Genomic DNA, 16,821 nt, shown 5'->3' with positions numbered 1-16,821 from the left:
TGTGTTTATGCAAAACCCATACTGAGACCAAGAGGCTGTTATAGATATAGAGCAAGGGAGCAGTACATGGCATAAAGTTAAGAAAAGAGTGTGTCAGAGATGTATCCATTCTCATCTTAACTGGAATTGCCATCAACATACTTGGTAGCAGCAGTCAAGAGATAAGAAGACATATTGCACTGGGAAAATCTGCAGTCAGACTAAAATCATTAGTCTCGCATTCTTTGGTCATGTTGCTAAGAGAGGCTATTCCTTAAAGAGGAGCATCATCTTTGGAAAAGTCTGCAAAAAAGAGGAAGACCTTCAACCAGATATATTGATACTGTGACTACAGCAATGGGCTTGAGCATGTCAGAAATTGTGAAGATGTCAGAGGATAGGACAGAGTTTATATCTGTTTTTCATAGGGTCTCTCTGAGTTAAATTTGACTCAAAATCACCTAAAAACAACATATGAATAAGTGTATAAATACAATGTACATGAAATAAACACAACATATATTATATATATATACAACATATAATAATATAAAAAATAAAAGTGTGATGAAGCAACTGAGGAACTGCGCTTTTGAAAACTTTTATTAAATTTAATTTATATTGCCACTTTTTTTCTAATGTCTATATTGGACAGGAGGACATTAGGATTTTCACCTTCATTTTGTTTCTTTGGGGAAGTAGATAGGAATATATTTTCTTTCCCATGCAGATCCTGAAAGAATGTATGTTTAGAGTGTATGTGTACATTTAGAAAGTGTATGTATTTTGATCTATAATGCATGAAGGGTTTTTTTATCTGAATAGAGCAAGGGAACACAGCATGATTTAAAATCAGGTAGGGTCTGTGTCTGGGCCATCTCCTTTCTCCATACTTATTCAACCTGTATGATAAGCAAATAATTCATGAAGCTGGACTCTATAAAGAAGAATATGGGTACAGATTTGGAGGAAGACTCATCAACAACCTGTGTTATGCAGATGACAAAACTTTGTTTGCTTTAAATTAAGAGAATATCAAACACTTGCTACAGAAGATCAAGGACTACAGCTTTCAGTAATTCATACTACAGTATTAATTACATTTAAACATCAAGAAAATAAAGGTGGTGGTGGCAGAGGAAACAGCATAAGGAACTGGAGGAGCAGCAAGCTACATAGAAATGGGCCACCAGAGAGACCTATTTGGCATGTAGAGACCAATGTGGCATGGCATGGACATTAGGCATCTGAGTCAGAACCTTTATTAAAATAATTAGCTTGGGAGCCACAAAAGCAGTGAGCTGTGGGCCCTAGCAGAAGCCACCAGTTGAGTTCTGGCCAGGAGCCAAGTCGCTGTGGGACCCACCTGCCAGGAGCAAGCAGGTACTTTGGGGGAAAATCTGCTTTCTGGCTTGACCATGCAGGGCCCCTTAACTCAGACAACAGGGAGGTCCTGGTCCCCTCGATGGAGGTAAGAAGCCACTTCCAGAAGGGAACAACAGGCTTCCTCCTTTGTCACTCAGGTACTTTGGGGAAACAAACTGATGTCAGTACAAATATATAGGTGCTTCTAAAAACATTGCTGTGGATCAACATGGACACTTGAGAGTTGCAGAAACTGCAAACATTGGCAGGGTACAGCCAGCCTCAGTGGGGTACAGTGAGCCACGGTGAGGAGCAGCAAACCACAGCAGGGAGCAGGGAACTGCATCAGGACCCACCCACCAGGAGCAAGCAGTACAGCAGGAAATTGAGTGAGGTACTTAGGCAGGATCACCGCTGATTGCTGGACAAAATGTGGGATCCCATCAACTTAAGCAGGAAGGAGTGAGACAGCTGGAGCACAGCTGGTGTGGCAGACCCAGTTCTCAAGAGGAAAATCAAAGCTTCCTGGTTTTACATTCAGGTCTCCCCTACACCCACCTCCCGTGTGCATCTGCATGTGCTTCTTCTCCCCCCCTCCCCACCCTGCCCACACATATGTCTGTGTGTGCACTCACCCTGTGTACATCTACTTGTGTGCCTGTCCAACCTTCTTCTGGAGCAGTGACATCAGAACAAGAACTGGCTATCACCTCAGGCACAAAAATATTCTACCACAACAATGTCCCAAAAGAAGCAGACTACTTCACTCCCCACATAAGCCCGAAGCACACAGCAGCAATGGATTTCCTGAAGCCAGAAAATCTGATGAAACTTTTCTGACCATAGAATTCAAAAGAACAATGATTGAGTATTTTCAATGGGTGAAAAACAAACTTGAAGAATTATAGGACACTGCAAGCAAAAATAGGAGAAGCTTAAAAAACAAAGCCAAAATAATGCAGATAAAACTAATGAAGAATTAGAGGCACTGGAAAACCAAAAAACCACAATCAAAAATATGAGGTCCAAGGTTTCAGATACTTACAACATGATGGAGGGACACATGAACAGAGTTGAAGAGATGGAACACAGAACCAGTGAAATAGAAGGTAGAACTGTCACCACTGATCTGCTAGAGCAAAAAGCAGAATAAAAAATAAAGGAGAAAGAAGAAAACCTGAGAATAATGTGGGACACCATCAAGAGAAATAACATGTGCACAATCAAAATCCCAGAACAGGAAGAAGCAAGTAAAGGCACCAAAAAAATTGTGGAAGAATTACTAGAAGAAAACTTTCGAGGCATAATGAAGAATGAGAGAATATATATTCAAGAAGCTGAGCAAACACCATATAAAATAGACCCCAAAAGAAAAACACCAAGGCATATCATAGTCAAATTTGCCAGAAACAAAGATAAGGAGAGAATTCGGAAAGCAGCAAGGGAGAAACAGTAACCTATAAGGAAGAACAGATAAGATTAAGTTCTGATTTCCCAGCAGAAATCATGCAAGCAAGAAGACAGTGGAATGGCATATATCAAACACTTAAAGAACTCAACTGTCAACCAAGAATATTGTACCCAGCAAGACTGTCCATCAGACATGAAGGAGAAATCAAGATATTCCCAGAAAAACAGAACCTAAGAGAGTTTGTAAAAACAAGACCAGTGTTACAGGAAACAAGACCAATGTTATAGGAAACACTGAGAGATGTCCTTTTTACAGAAGTGCCACAAAAAGCAAGATGGACCAAAGTAACTAGAAAAACACCAAAAAAGAACTCAACAAAATGATAGCAATAAAACTTGCCTCTCAATAATCACACTAAATATGAATGGTTTAAATGCACCACTGAAGAGAAAAAGAATAGCAGATTGGATGAAAAAACAAAATCTATCAATTTGTTGTCTACAAGAGACACACCTGAAAAATGAAGTTAAAGATAGACTAAAAAGTAAAGGGTGGGAAAAAATAAACCAAGCAAAGGGCAACCAGAAAAAAGCAGGAGTAGTGATATTAATCTCTGATAAAATAAATTTTAATGCAAAAACCATCACAAAGGATAATGCTTAAAGGGTCAATAGAACAAGAGGACATAATAATAAGTATCTATGTACCATATGTTTGACCTGAAAAATACATAAAACAAACATTAACAAAACTGAAAAAGGAAATAGACAACACTATTATACTTGAAGACTTCAATAGACCACTCTCAAGAAAAGATAAGAAAGAAACTCAGCAAAGATACTGAAGAATTAAGTGACACAATAAATCAACTTGATCTCACAGATATTTATAGGCTAATGAACCCCCCCAAAAGTGTACAGTATACCTTCTTTTCCAATGTGCATGGAATGTTCTCCAGAATAGATCACATTTTAAGTCACAAGGCAAGCATCAATAAATTAAGAAACATAGAAGTAGGCAGAGGATTGTTGGAAAGATGGCAGCAGCCATGCATCTCAGAGTCCTTCGGGCCCTTCCAAAGTCACATTCTGGCATCACTGCAGTAGCCACGTCTGTGTTTCATGCTGCACCCCAGTGCCAGCTTCATCATGCACTCATTCCTCATGGGAAATGTGGGCGTTCCTCATTCAGTGGGATTGTGGCCACTGTGTTTGGCGCAACAGGACTCCTGGGTCAATATGTTGTTAACCATCTTGGCCATATGGGTTCACATGTGATCATTCCTTATCATTGTGACACTTACGATCTCATGCACCTTCGTCCCATGGGTGACTTGGGACAGATTAGCTTCCTGGAATGGAATGCAATGGGATGGGATGGGATGGAATGCGACGGAATAGACAAAGATTCCATTCGAAGAGCAGTGGAGCACAGCAATGTTGTCATCACCCTTGTTGGGTGAGAATGGGAAACTAAAAACTTTGATTATGAGGGTGTTTTTGTGAAGATTCCCCATGCAATTGCCCAAGTTTGTAAGGAGGGTGGAGTGGAGAAACTGATTCACGTTTCTCCTCTGCATGCTAATATTAAAAGCTCTTCTAGATATCTGAGAAATAAGGCTGTTGGAGAGAAGGAAGTGAGAGGTGCATTTCCAGATGCCACTATCATAAAGCCATCAGACATCTTTGGAAGAGAAGATAAATTCTTCAACTGTTTTGCAAATATGCATGCATTTGGTGGTGAGCCTCTTATTTCCTTGAGCCTGAAAACCTAGAAACAACCATTATATGTTGTGGATGTATCCAAAGGAATTATGAACGTGTTTAAAGATCCTGGTGCCAGAGGGAAAACATTTGCCTTCACTGGACCTAATTAGTACATCCTCTTTGACATGATTCAGTATATCTTTGCTATGGCACACAAACCCTTCATCCCATATCCTTTGGCACGTTTTGCTTATCAGTTGGTGGCCAGATTCTTTGAGATGAGTCCATTTGAGTCCTGGACAACGAAGGATAAAGTGGAATGGGTTCACATCACAGACGAAGTTGCCTCACCTGCCCGGCTTGGAAGACCTTGGGATTCAGGCAACACTTCTGGAGCTCAAGACCATTGAGGCGCTATGTCGTCATCACACTTACCGCTGGCTGTCTTCTGAACTTGGAGATGTGAAGCCAGCCAAGACAGTCAACATTTAGAGGCCCTTGCTCAGCCTTTGGTTTTTGGCATCAATAAAGTTAGCCTGGCTATCATGCACCTCCTTTCTTCAGTGAATCCTGTACATATGGCATCTATTAAAAGATCTACTAAATTTTCAAGATTTTTAAAAAATATATAGAAACAATACAAAGCATTTTCTCAGAACACAATGCTACAAAATTAGAAATTAATAATGAGAGGATAAAGGTGGGAAAAAAAAAGACCCCATACATTTGGAAGCGGAACAACACCTTGTTTGAACATGACTAGGTACTAGAAGAAATTTTTTTAAAAATGCAATTAAAAGGTTTCTTGAAAGAAATGACTATGAAAACACCACTTACCAAAACCTCTGAGAAACAGCCTAAGCGGTAATCAGAGGTCAATTTATAACAATAAACAAACACATCGGAAAAGGTAGAAAAATATGACCACTGACTCTCTGACCCAACATCTCCAAAAAAAATGAAAGAAAAGCAACAAAACCTGACACCCTCTAAAAAAATTGAAATTATAAAAATTAAGGCAGAAATAAATGATACAGAAAACAGAAAAACAATTGAAACCATCAACAAAACTAGGAGTTGGTTCTTTGAAAAGGTCAATAAAATAGACAAACCAATAGGAAAACTGAAAAAAAGACACAAATATTCTGAACAAAAGATTAAACTGGCAGTGTCACAACAGAACCAACTAAAATAGAAAGTCTAATAGTGGTATGCAGAGCAGATTATCCAAGAGGCTGGGCTCTATGAGGAGAATTGTGGCATCAGGATTGGTGGAAGATCTATTAACAATCTCCATTATGCAGATGACACAACCTTGCTTGCTGAAACTGAGGAGGACCTCATGCACTTGCTGCGAAGGGTCAAGGACTGCAGCCTTCAGTATGGACTGAGGCTCAACGTCAAGAAGACAAAGATTCTCGCCACTGGACCAATTGGCAGCGTCAGGATGGATGGCGAAGAGATTGAGAGTGTTCACAGCTTCACTTTGCTCGGCTCCACAGTCAACACTCTTGGTACCAGCAGTCAGGAAATCAAAAAGCGTATCACGATGGGAAAGTCTGCTGTTAGGGACCTCTCAAAGGTACTCAGGAGCAACAGTGTCTCTCTGGAGACTAAGGTGCACCTGATACAGGCCATGGTATTTGCAATCGCTTGTTATGCATCAGAGAGTTGGACAATGACTAGGGAGGACAGAAGGAGAGTGGATGCTTTTGAGCTGTGGTGCTGGAGAAGGGTACTGAATGTACCCTGGACTGCCAGGAAAACAAACAGATTCATCTTGGAGAGGATTAAACCAAGCTACTCCTTGGAGGCAAAGATTCTGGGGCTTCGTCTGACATACTTTGGACATGTTGCCAGGAGGGACGGGTCCTTGGAGAGGGACATCATGCTTGGGAAGGTGGAGGGACTGCGCAGGAGGGGAAGACCCTCTATGAGATGGATTGATTCGGTGACTGGGGTAATCGGGATGGGTGTGTCAGAGGCGGTGCGGTTGGCGCAGGATAGAGCAGGGTTTAGAGCTGTTGTGCATAGGGTCGCTATGAGTCGGAAACGACTCGGCGGCACATAACAACAATAGTGGAATACTATGAAAAACTATACTCAAACAAATATGAAAACCTAGAGGAAATGGACAAATTCTTAGAAATTCAAAACCTACCTAAACGGACAAAAACTGAAATTGAACACCTGAACAGACCCATTATAAAAGAAGAAAGTGAAAAGTTAATAAAACAACTTCCAATCAAAAAAAGCCCTGGACCAGATGGTTTTACAAGTGAATTTTCTCAAACATTCAGAAAAGAACTGTCACCAATTCTATGTAAACTATTTTAGGAAATAAAGATAGAATTCTCCCAGATTCATTCTATGAAGCAAACATATCCTGGATACCAAATCCAGGAAAGGACACCATCAAAATAGAAAACTATAGGCCAATATCTCTCAAGAACATAGATGCAAAAACTCTGAATAAAATCCTGGACAATAGAATCCAATGATACATTAAAAAAATAAATAATTCGTCATGACCAAGTGGGATTCATAACAGATATGCAAGGATGGTTCAACAGAAGAAAAACAATCAATGTAATTCATCACATTAACAATGCAAAGAACAAGAACTACATAATCCTATCAATTGATGCAGAAAAGGCCTTTGATAAAATCCAACACCCTTACCTGTTTAAAACACTCAACAAAATAGGATGAGAGGGGAAATTCTTCAACACAGTAAAAAGTGTATATGCAAACCTGAGAGCCAACATTGTTCTCAATGTAGAGAGATTAAAGGCATTCCTTTTGAGAACAGGAACTAGGCAAGGATGCCCACTATCACCTCTCCTATTCAATATTGTATTGGAAGTCTTAGTGATTGCAATAACACAAGAAAAGGATATGAGAGGTATCCAAATTGGCAAAGGGGAGGTAAAATTATCTCTCTATGCAGATGATACGACAGTATACTTAGAAAACCATAAAGACTCAAAGTGGCGGGATACAAGATCAACATACAAAAATCAGTTGGATTTCTTTACAGTGACAAAGAGAATACAGAGCTGGAGCTAAGAAAAACAATACCCTTCACAATAGCTAATCACAAGATTAAATACTTGGGAGTAAATCTAACCAGATGCACAAAGGATCTATTCAAAGAAAATTACAAAATGCTACAAGAAACAAAAAGAGACCTGGATAAATGGAAGAATATTCCTTGCTCATGGATAGGTAGACTCAATATTGTAAAAATGACAATACTACCAAAATCAATTTACACGTTCAGTGCAATCTCAATACAAATACTAATTCCATTCTTCAACGAGATGGAAAAGGCAATCTCTAGTTTCATTTGGAATGGAAAGAGGCCCCAAATAAGCAAAGCACTCCTTAAAAAGAGAAACAAATGATCCAATTGAAAAATGGGCACAGGATATGAACAGACACTTCACCAAAGAAGACATTCAGATGGCCAACAAGCACATGAAGAAATGTTCAAAATTCCTAGCTCTAAGAGAGACACAAATCAAAACAACTATGATATATGGAAATCCAAAGTCTCTGTAAATTTTCCTTAAAATTAATAATAATAACAATAATAAAAATAAAGAGAAACAAGGTAGGAGGCATCTCACTTCCTGATTTCAAATCTTACTACACTGCTGTGGTGGTCAAGACATCTTGGTATTGGTACAGTGACAATCATATAGATCAATGGAATAGAATTGAAAACCCAGGAATAGCTCATCTACCTATGGTCAACTGATTTTTGACAAGGAGATGAAATCAGTTAAGTGGAGAAACAACAGCCTTTTTAACAAATGATGTTGGCAAAATTGGAAAACTATCTGCAGAAAACTCAGCCACAATCCACACCTCACTCCATACACAAAAACCAGCTTAAAGTGGATCATGGACAACGTACTGAAACCAAGGACTATAAACTTCATTAAAGAAAAACTTGGAAGAATTCTAGAAGTCCTAATCCACAACATAAACAGTCTTCCAAAATCTACAACCTGAAGAGGATAAAATAGATCAATGGGACCATGTAAGAATCAAATCCCTGTGCATAGCCAGAAATTTCTCCAACAGGTTAAAAAGGAAGCCACAGACTGGGGGAAAAATTTGGTAATAACATGTCAGATAAAGGACTTATGTCTAGAATTTCTAAAATACTTAAGTACCACAACAAGATAAAGGTAAACAACCCAGATGAAAAATGGGCACAGAATATGAACAGACACTTCACCAAAGAAGACATTCAGATGGCAAACACTTGAAGAAATGTTCAAAATTCCTAGCTCTAAGAGAGATGCAAATCGAAACAACTGTGAGATATCATCTCACCCCAGTCAGAACTGGAAAATTTAACAGAACCGTAAACAACAAATGCTGGTGAGGTTGTAGAGAAACTGGAACCCTTATTCACTGCTGGTGGAAGTGTAAAATGGTGCAACCATTGTCGAAGGCAGTGTGGCACTTTCTCAAAAAGTTGCAAATAGTAATACCATTTGACCCAGCAATTCCACTACTGGGAATATACCCAAAAACGATAACCGCCACCCAAACAGATATATGCATACCCATATTTATCATGGCTTTTTTCACAATAACAAAGAGTTAGAAACAACCTAAGTGCCCATCAACAAACGAATGGTTAGAGAAGTTGTGGTATATTCACACAATAGAATACTACACTGCATTGAAAAACAAAGAACTCATGAAATATTATATAAAATGGGTGACCCTGGACAACATTATGCTGAGTGAAATGGCTCAGTCACAAAAGCACAAATACTGCATGCTGCCACTGTTGTAAAATGGGACTGACATCGGGGTGGGGGGGGCTGGGAAAGATGGGATAAATTATGTAGACTGCATTGAAACAGATGTGGGAGAGAACTGTTTAAAAGGGATATGTGATTAGGTATTATTGTCATGACAGGAAACCAGAACAAAGGCTGCATAGTGGAGTGGACTTGGGGAGAGGGATTGTAAAACAATGAAAGAATTTTACTTTTCAAAGAGAGGAGCAAACTGGGGGTGAAGTGTGGATAAGGAGAAAAATGCCTCAATGAATGAATGGAAATCCAAAGTCTCTCTAACCTTTCATTAACATTATTAGTAAAAAAAATTTAAACACAAAGGTCCTCACCACAGGACCAAGAATCATCATTATGCTAGTTAGAGAAAAGATTTACACTGTCGATGATTTCCTCTTGTTTGGATCAACACCCTTCGTACCAGTAGTCAGGATATCAGTAGACCTATTGCATTAAGCAAGTCTGCTGTCAGAAAACTCTTTAAAATACTGAAAAGCAATAATGTCAGTTTGAAGACTAAAATGCACCTGATTCATAATCACTTGCTATGCATTAGAATGCTGGGCAATGAATAAGGATGACAGAAGAAGAATTGATGCCTTTGAGTTATGGTGTTGGAGAAGAATAGTAAATATCCCATGGACTGCCAAAAGAACAAACAAATATAGCTTGGAAAAAATGCAGCCCAAGAGCCAGTGGAGACCTAGATGTTCAAGCTGTATCTTTTCTATTTTTTACATGTAGGTAGATGAGATGGTGAAGAGATTGAGATTGTTCACAGCTTTAGTTTGCTTGGCTCCACAAACAACACTCTTGGCACCAGCAGCCAGGAAATTAAAAGACGTATTGCCATGGGAAAGTCTGTTGTTAGAGACTTCTCTAAAAGTACTGAAGAACAACGATGTCCGTCTGGAGACTAAGGTGCACCTGATCCAGGCCATGGTCTTTGCAGTCACTTGCTGTGCATCAGAGAGCTGGACAGTGACTAGGGATGATAGAAAGAGAATTGATGTCTTTGAGCTGTGTGTTGTAGAAGAGTATTGAATATTCCATGGACTGCTAAGAGAACGAACAGGTTTGTCCTGGAGAGGGTGAAGCTGAGCTGCTCCTTGGAGGCAAGGACTCTGAAGCTTCATCTGATATACTTTGGACATGTTGCAAGGAGGGACCAGTCCTTGGAGAGGGACGTCATGCTTGGGAGAGTGGAGGGACAGCTCAGGATAGGAAGACCCTCTATGAGATGGATTGATTCAATAACTGGGGTAATGGGGTATGTCTTTCGGAGACAGTAAGATTGGCACAGGATAGAGCAGGGTTTAGGGCTGTTGTACATAGGGTCACTATGAATCACAAGTGAATTGACAGCACCTAACAACAACAGATAGGTGAGGCTACTCCTTGGAAAAGGACACCATGCTTGGAAAGATAGAGGGTCAGCGGAGAGGAAGACCCCACAGTGATAAATTGACATGGTGTATTGAACATGGGCTCTTGTGTGTCAGAGATGATGAGGGTGGCACAGGTTACAGCAGGGTTCAGGATAGCTTTTCATAGGGTCACTATGAGTCATACTTAACTAGAGTGCATTTAACAACAATGTAATGACCAAATCCTATGGTAGGCCCTGAGAAAGCTACATTGGTGTGGGGGTGGGGGAAATCGTTTAACTAAGTGACAGAAAAGTAAACAGCTAAGGTATATACTTTCTTTTCTGTTTTAATAATATTTAATAGATATAACCATCTTTTCACCCCAGAAGCTAACCAAACATAATTTTTTAGAGTTATAGTTGTTGTTGTTATTGTTGTGCCTTTGAGTCACCTGTGACTTACAGTGACCCAATGCACAATAGCTCTGAACTCTGTACCATCCTGAGCCAGTTTCTCTGTTTCTAACACACCTATCCCATTACCTTAGTTACTTATAATTAAGCATCTAAAAATTTAGTAGAAGCCTTGATATGATCCTCGATGCCTTCTTCTTGCTCATTGCAAGTAAAGAAATGACCACAGTATATATAAAATATACTGCAGTGGCCACTTAGACTTTCTAGATTAATATTTAACCAAGATATTTTCATATTACTGGATCCCCTCAATATTTAATTAAGATCTTATTACCACAATCCAACTATAGCTGTAGTCTTAATGACAATTGGCTTTAAAAACCTGTTTAACCAGTGCAAAGACCAGGCTAATTGTTATTATAGTAAATAAGAAGAGCAGGTGCTTATTTTTCAGAGAGATTCAGAACTGTCAACATTAGTGGCCTCTCTGTGTTTTCTAGAACAGTTTTGTCACCTCTCAGAAGTTTATAGGACTTGTACTCAAACAACAGCAAAGTGAAGAAGAAGATCAATAGTATTCATGTACTATGTTAAATATTTCATTCTTTTAAGGTTTTCTAAATGAAAAAGTCTTGTGATACAAATAAGTCAATAACCTACCAACAGTTAGAAATGAGCTTCACTTGTAACTATCAAATGACCATCCACTTTAGTGAGAAATCAATACTAATGTCTTCCAATTCATTGCTGTCCAATTGGCACTGACTCATGGCTAAACTTCTAGCAGGGTTTCAGAAGCCATATATTGCACAAGAGATTTCCCATCTTGTGGATTTGAACTCCCTGCCTTAAGGTTGGCAACTCAACTCCCTACCAGCTAGGCCACCAGAAAGTACATTAAAGAATTGAAAATTTAAAATAAGTCTTTAGGATGTTTTCATAACCAAGTTGATATTTAGCACAAATAGAGTCAAGTTGCAAGAAACAGATGAACATCTTTGTTTTTAATGAGGTAATGAATATGCTTACGTCAAGTGTCAGCAAAGAAAAGAGATGTCAAAAAAAAAAAAGAAAGAAAAGAGATGTCAAAGAAGACTCCCTAGTCACAAATACGGAAAGAAAATGACAGTGAGGAAATGATCAAAAGTTTTACTGAAGATTGTGCTGGAGAGAGAATGGCTGGAGAATATGAGAGCTCTGTTTTTCCTGTCTATGTAAGAGGAGACCAGATGGTGGCTTTCAGTTCTGTGACTATGATTCATATATAATTTGCATTGTTAACTGACTTTTGTATGTCTGAGTTAGAGACAGCCTAAAGGAAACGGGAAAATAGGCAAGATCACAAAGCTAGAAAGGGAGAAAGTAATGCCCAAATTTAAAGCCCATGATTTTAACCATGATGCAAACTATCTCACAGTATAACTGAGAATATTGATGGTACTACAATCTTTCTAAGGTATGTGTTGTTGTTGAGTATTGTCAAGTCAGAACCAACCCATAACTGACTCTCTGGTGGGTTTTTAGAGGCAATAAATCACACAGAGAGAGACTGCCCATCTTTCTCACATGGAGTAGCTCGTGGATTTGAACCACATAGTATGACATATATACAGTATAGCATATATTTTCTCACAACTTTAAGTGATTTTTTATATGAATGTAGACACATTTCTGGTTTGTCTATGATGTTGATAATCTCTTATAATTAAAAATTGTTAAACATCTGTACTTAAAAATAAATATATCTTCTCTCAATCACAAAAGGACAAATACTGCATAGTGCCACTGTTGTAAAATAGGACTGACATCAGGGTTGGGAGGAGACTGAGAAAGATGGGATAAATTATGTATACTGCATTGAAACAGATGAGGGAGAGAACTGTTTAAAAGGGATATGTGATTAGGTATTATTGTCATGACAAGAGTCATGACAAAGGCTGTGTAGTGGAGTGGACTTGGGGGGAGGGATTATATAACAATGAAATAATTTTTCCTTTACTTTTCAAAGAGGAGCAAATTGGGAGCGGGGAGAGGTGGGCAGGGAGAAAAGTACAACAATGAATGAATGGAAATCCAAAGTCTCTGTAAATTTTCATTAAAATTAATAATAATAAAATAAATACCTCTAATATGGTGGCCTAAAGCTTGCTGCTGAGGGTCAAGGATTGCAGCCTTCAATATGGATTGAGGCTCAATGTCAAGAAGACAAAGATTCTCCCCACCGGACCAACTGGCAGCATCAGGATGGATGGTGAAGAGATTGAGATTGTTCACAGCTTTAGTTTGTTTGGCTCCACAATCAACACTCTTGGCACCAGCAGCCAGGAAATTAAAAGACGTATTGCCGCTTTTTCGCAACGGGTTTGTTGCCAGAGTAAAAAAAAAAAAAAAGAAAAGAAAAAAAAGATGTATTGCCATGGGAAAGTCTGCTGTTAGGGACCTCTCTAAAGTACTCAAGAGCAACAGTGTGTCTCTGGAGACAAAGGTGCGTCTGGTACAGGCCATGGTCTTTGCAATCACTTGTTGTTATTCAGAGAGCTGGACAATGACCAAGGCGAATAGAAGGAGAATTGATGCCTTTGAGCTTTGGTGTTGGAGAAGAGTGCTGAAGGTGCCACGGACTGCTAAGAGAACAAACAGATTCAGCCTGGAGAGGGTTAAACCAGGCTTCTCCTTGGAGGCAAGGGTTCTGAGGCTTCATCTGACATACTTTTGTCATGTTGTAAGGAGAGACTGGTCCTTGGAGAGGGACATCATGCCTGGGAGGGTGGGGGGCAGGTGCAAGAGGGGAAGGCCTTCTGGGAGATGGGTTGATTCGGTGACTGGGGCAATCGGGATGAGTGTGTCGGAGGCAATGAGATTGTCACAGGACAGAGCAGAATTTAGAACTGTTGTACTTAGGGTCGCTATGAATCGCAAGCAACTCGGTGACACATAACAGCAACAACAATGCCAAGAAGCTGTGCAGCAATTCTGAAGACACAGGATTCGAATCCATCAGTTGCTCCATGGAGGATAGGCAATTAACTGCCTCTGAAAACCTGCTGGAGGGTCAACTGTGGGTCAGTTCTGACTGACAGTACACAACAACAATATATCATTTAAAGAAGAAGTGGCTATAAAACATCAAATTGGCATAGTAAAATATCGATTGGCATAATGTTGACACAAACATGATTTTATTGTCTTACTTAAGACCTTATTCCTTGAAGTCTCAGTGATGTAGTATTTAAAACACTAACCTGCTAACCAAAACTACATCAATTCAAATTCACAGGGCACTTCATAGGAGAAAGAAATGTTTCCATAAAGATTTACAGCCTTGGAAACCCAGCGGAGAAGTTCTGCTCTGTCCTATAGGGTCTCGGTGAGTCAGGATTTAATTTTTAGCCAGGATTTTGGTTTGATTACCTGAGGTTTTAACTGAAGTGTATATAAAACGAAAATATTTTGGAAATATATATATATCTTCCCAGAATTCAAATGCTTGTATTTTAATATGTAATAGAGCTCTATTGATAACATGGCCTTAGTTTGGGATTCAACCCTACTAGAAATCTGTATGCTGACCAAAGAATTTGAAAAGCTGGACTAGCATGTGGTATCAGGATTGGAGGAAGACTCATCAACAACCTGCATTATGCAGACGACACAAACTGCTTGCATAAAGTGAAGATGATTTGAAACACTTACTGAAGAAGAACAACCTCAATATGGGTTACACTTAAACATCAAGAAACCGAAAATTCTCACCACTGGGTCAATAAGCAACATCATGATAGATGGAGACTGAAGTTAACAATTTCATTTTACTTGGTTCCACACTCATGATAGCAGCAGTCAAGAAATCAAAAGTTGGTCTCCCTTCTGACTGGGTCTGGATAAGATGTTCTGGGGTTCAGAGGCATCCAAGACCAAGGGTGGTAAAAAGCTTGGAGGCACTTCTCCTGGCTTTCCCAGCCTTGAGATTTAGAACAATTAAGCTGAGTACTGAAAATCCAGAATTTGGCAAGGAAATTCTGAATTTGTGTGGGTCACCTGAAAACACAGACATTTGCAGATTGCAGCCATGCAGAGCCTCTCCTGTCAGGGCCTCAAGTAGGGCCTCTTCTGGCCTATTGTTTGTTTATTTATTTTTAAAACCAATTGAGAGGAACACAAGATGGAGACAGATTATGGTGACAGAAATGGGTTTTTTTGGTTGGGTTTTTGTTTTTTGTTTTTTACCAAAAGACAGTGCAGAGCCCTGAAACGGATCTCCTTGTCTCAGATTGTGTGTGACAGTATCACCATCACCACTGAGATACATCTTCCAAGCCCGGGGCTTTGTGAATTGCAGCCACATCCCCAGGTTGAACCTGTCAGCCAGACGAGAGATGAGGACTTCACAGGAGTCCCACCCTTCTTCAAGCCTCCCACCCCTAACGATGAGAGTCTGAGATAAATCACACAGCTACCTTCTCCCTCTGGAGCAACCATATTCTCCTGATTGTTTGTCTGGCACCAGGGTCAAGCTCTTTGACTAATAATGACAGCCTGAGCTCTTCTCAACAGTGGACCCACCTATTTTAGGGAGCCTCTTAGGTGTTGGGTTATGGAGTTCTTCCAGGAGCAAGGACTTGTGATCCAAGCCATGAGGCCCTGAATCCAGATAAGAAGAGTTAGATGGTGCTTGCATTCATTTTCTTCTATTTCCCAGCGGTGACCCAGCAACTGTAAGACCACATTGGCCCAGCCTACAGCCACCCTACAAGTCTCTTCTTGAGTTTACTGGCTGGTTGACTTCTTCCAATAAAGTACTGCTGAAAGTTAAAAAAAAAAAAGAGAGAGAGAGATCAAAAGTTGTATCACATTGGCAAACTTTTGTCAAGTACCTCTTTAAAGTGCTAAAGAGCACTGAATATCAGTTTAAAGACTAATGTGCGTCTGATACAAGCCACAATATTTTCAATTGCCTTCTGTTTATCTAAAAGTTGGACAATGAATAAGGAAGACCAAAGAATTGATATCTTTCATTCTGTTGATCAAGAGTACCGAATGGCCCATGGACTGTCAAAAGAACAAACAAGTCTATTTTGGAGGAAATACAAACAAGGTGCACCTTAGAGACAAGGATGCTGAAACGTCATCTAATGTACTTTGGACATGTTATCCGGAAGAGCTAGTCTTTGGAAAAATACATCATGAGAAAGGTAGAAGTTCAGGGAAATGAAATTCTCAATACGATGGATTGCCACAGTGACTGCAGCAATGGGCTCAAGCATTTCAGAGCTCATGAGGTTAGCAAAGGATATAGCAAAGTTCCACTCTGTTGTTCACAGAGTCACTGAGAGCTGTAGTCAATTCAATGGCAACAAATATTTTCCATATGTTTGTGATCCTGTACAAGTTATCCTTTTTTCATATTCACTTATATTGTACATATTTTTATAAAGTTGTTGTTTTTAGACACTGTCAAGTCGCCTGTGACACATAGTGATCCTACGTACAGAAGCCCTAAATCCTGCTCTATTTTTTGTGTGCCGATTTCATTGTCTCGGATACACCTACCCCCTTTACCCCAGTCTATTGAATCAATCCGTCTCATCAAGGGTCTTCTTCTCTTGCACTGTCTCTCCACCCTCCCAAGCATGACTTCCCTCTCCAAAGACTGGATCCTTCCTTTCAACATGTCCAAAGTATGTCAGATGAAGCTTCAGAGTTCTTGCCTCCAAGGAGCAGCCTGGTCTCACCCTCTCTAGGAAGAACCTG

The 16,821-nt window shown here is 39.6% G+C and overlaps 1 protein-coding gene and 1 pseudogene across 1 annotated transcript in view; both read left to right on the top strand.

Annotated features, from left to right (window-relative positions):
• HEPACAM2 (HEPACAM family member 2) overlaps positions 1 to 16,821 on the top strand; it is a 67,715-nt gene that overhangs the window by 39,118 nt on the left and 11,776 nt on the right. The window lies entirely within an intron of this gene.
• On the top strand, positions 3,792 to 4,953 carry LOC102849238 (annotated as a pseudogene).

Source organism: Elephantulus edwardii, unplaced genomic scaffold, assembly GCF_000299155.1.
Source record: "Elephantulus edwardii isolate Elephantulus edwardi_28Jun2011 unplaced genomic scaffold, EleEdw1.0 scaffold00098, whole genome shotgun sequence".
Lineage (NCBI taxonomy): Eukaryota > Metazoa > Chordata > Mammalia > Macroscelidea > Macroscelididae > Elephantulus > Elephantulus edwardii.
The sequence above is the reverse complement of the archived record's forward strand: the minus strand, read 5'-3'. Positions and strand labels throughout refer to the sequence as shown.